Genomic DNA, 3,205 nt, shown 5'->3' on the forward strand with positions numbered 1-3,205 from the left:
GCATGGAGGACAGTAATGCAGTTGGCTCTTCCTCCACCCTTTCTCTAAGAGAAGAAGTAAAAGAAAAAAAAAATAAAACGTGAAAGAATTTATCAATGAAATCAACAGACCAAAAAAAAGCAGAAGATGAGGAACAAAAATCGACCTGGGTGTACAGCAAGCCTGGGGGAAGGGGAGATAATCATAAAAGTTGGGGGAAGGGGAGATAATCATAAAAGTATGTGTGAAAGTCAGTGTGTCAGGGCATCACAAAGCCTGCTCAGATGGGACAGAGGCAGTGTTTGTAGCAAAAGAAGGGCAGAGCCACGAAATAGCACACAGACTCTCCCAAAATGGGCCTGAGGGTGGCTGGCCAGTAATGTGTGTAGCCACTGACAACTCAGACCACAGGCATCCACTACAATATCAAAACTTCTTTTAAAAAACATTCATGGCCATCCATATGTCCTCTTGGGAGAAATGTCTATTTAGGTCTTCTGCCCACTTCTTTATTGGGTTGTTTGTTTTTTTTAATATTGAGCTGAGCTGTTTATATATTTTAGAGATTAATCCTTTGTCAGTTTCTTCATTTGCAAATATTTTCTCCCATTCTGAGGGTTTTCTTTTCATCTTGTTCATCATCTTGTTCATAGTTTCCTTTGCTGTGCAAAAGTTTTTAAGTTTCATGAGGTCCCATTTGTTTATTTTTGTTTTTATTTCCATTACTTTGGGAGATGGGTCAAAAAGATCTTGCTGTGATTTACATCAAAGAGTGTTCTTTCTGTTTTCCTCTAAGAGTTTTATAGTGTCTGGTCTTACATTTTATGTCTTTAATCTATTTTAAGTTCATTTTTTGTGTATGGTGTTAGGGAGTGATCTAATTTCATTTTTTTACATGTAGCTGTCCCTTTTTCCCAGCACCACTTATTGAAGAGACTGTCTTTTCTCCATTGTATATCTTTGCCTCCTTTGTCATAGATTAGTTGACCATAGGTGCATGGATTTATCTCTGGGCTTTCTATCCTGTTCCATTGATCTGAATTTCTGTTTTTGTGCCAGTACCATATTGTCTTGATTATTGTAACTTTGTAGTATAGTCTGAAGTCCGGGAGTCTGATTCCTCCAGCTCCATTTTTCTTTCTCAAGATTGCTTTGGCTATTCGGAGTCTTTCATGTCTCCATACAAATTTTAAGATATTTTGTTCTAGTTCTGTAAAAAATGCATTGGTAATTTGACAGGGGTTGCATTGAATCTGTAGATTGCTTTGGGTAGTATAGTCATTTTCACAGTATTGATTCTTCCAAACCAAGAGTATGGTATATCTCTCCATCTCTTTGTGTCATCTTTGATTTCTTTCATCATTGTCTTACAGTTAGTTTTCTACATACGGGTCTTTGACCTCTTTAGGTAGGTTTAGTCCTAAGTATTTTATTCTTTTTGTTGCAATGGTAAATGGGATTGTTTCCTTAGCTTTTCTTTCTGATCTTTCATTGTTAGTGTATAGGAATGCAAGAGATTTCTGATTTCTGTGCATTAATTTTGTATCCTGCAACTTTACCAAATTCATTGATTAGCTCTAGTAGTTTTCTGGTGGCATCTTTAGGATTCTCTGTGTATAGTATCATGTCATCTGCAAACAGTGACAGTTTTACTTCTTCTTTTCCAATTTGTATTCCTTTTATTTCTTTTTCTTCTGATTTCCCTGGCTAGGACTCCCAAAACTATGTTGAATAATAGTGGCGAGAGTGGACATCCTTGTCTTGTTCCTGATCTTCGAGGAAATGTTTTCTGTTTTTCACCATTGAGAATAATGTTTGCTGTGGGTTTGTCGTACATGGTCCTTATTGCATGGATGGCCAAGAAGCACATGAAAAGCTGCTCAACATGACTAATTATTAGAGAAATGCAAATCAAAACTACAATGAAGTATCACCTTACACTGGTTACAATGGGCATCATCAGAAAATCTACAAACAACAGATGCTGGAGAGGGTGTGGAGAAAAGGGAACCCTCTTGCACTGTTAGTGGGAATGTAAATTGATACAGCCACTATGGAGAACAGTATGGAGGGTCCTTAGAAAACTAAAAACGGAATTACCATATGACCCAGCAATCTCACTACTGGGCATATACCCAGAGAAAACCATAATTCAAAAGACACATGCACTCCAATGTTCACTGTAGCACTATTTACAATAGTCAGATCATGGAAGCAACCTAAATGCCCATCGACAGATGAATGGATAAAGAAGATGTGGTACATATATACAATGGAATATTACTCAGCCATAAAAAGAAACGAAATTTGGTCATTTGTAGAGACGTGGATGGACCTAGAGACTGTCATACAGAGTGAAGTAAGTCAGAGATAGAAAAACATATATCATATATTAACGCATATATGGAATCTAGAAAAATCGTACAGAAGAACTAGTTGGCAAGGCAGAAATAGAAACACAAATGCAGAGAACAAACGTATGGACACCAAGGGGGGAAAGTGGGGGTGGGGTGGTGGAATGAAATGGATGATTGGGATTGACATATATACACTAATATGTACAAAATAGATAACTAATAAGAACCTGCTGTATAAAAAATAAAATAAAATTAAATTAAAAAAAAAAAAAAAACAGGCAGCTTCTTCTGGTGGGGCTAAGGTGAAGGTGTATAAGTTGAAGGACACCAGCTGCGAAGTCTGTGCATTTTGGAAGATTGAAATCATGGCCGGTCCAGAAACTGATGCCCAGTTCCAATTCACTGGTATCAAAAAATATTTCAACACTTACACTCTCTCACAGGGAGAATGAATTGTGTACTGGACACATACGAACGTATTGCTTTGATAGTCTTATACTTTAAGTTAAGGTCTAAAAGAACTCCAGCTGTGAAAGCAACATAAATGGTTTCTAAACTGTACCTCATCTGTTATGCTCCCATGCCTGAAGAAGCTAATGTCAACTCATCATGTGATACTCAATTTGTACAATAAATTATGAACCTGGAAAAAAAAATAAGAGTTAGCTGCTCAGTTATTAAAAACAGAAAACAGCTAACACTTTTTTCCAGACCACACTCTTCCAGTGGATATCTATACCCAGACACAGAGCAGCAGCCCTGCTTACAAGCAACGAGCAGGTGGCCTCCAGCGGACCTCCAGAAATGGTCCACAGATGAGGAGCTCTTTCCTCCTGCTCTTGAAGATTAGAGGTTTATGAGTTGATTTG

General features: G+C 37.6%; 1 pseudogene; it reads left to right on the forward strand.

The window, feature by feature from the left end:
• The first annotated feature begins 2,680 nt into the window (after nucleotides 1-2,680).
• On the forward strand, nucleotides 2,681-2,880 carry LOC132428205 (ATP synthase membrane subunit K, mitochondrial pseudogene; annotated as a pseudogene).
• The last annotated feature ends 325 nt before the right edge of the window (nucleotides 2,881-3,205 follow it).

This window comes from Delphinus delphis, chromosome 7 (genome assembly GCF_949987515.2).
Source record: "Delphinus delphis chromosome 7, mDelDel1.2, whole genome shotgun sequence".
Classification (NCBI taxonomy): domain Eukaryota; kingdom Metazoa; phylum Chordata; class Mammalia; order Artiodactyla; family Delphinidae; genus Delphinus; species Delphinus delphis.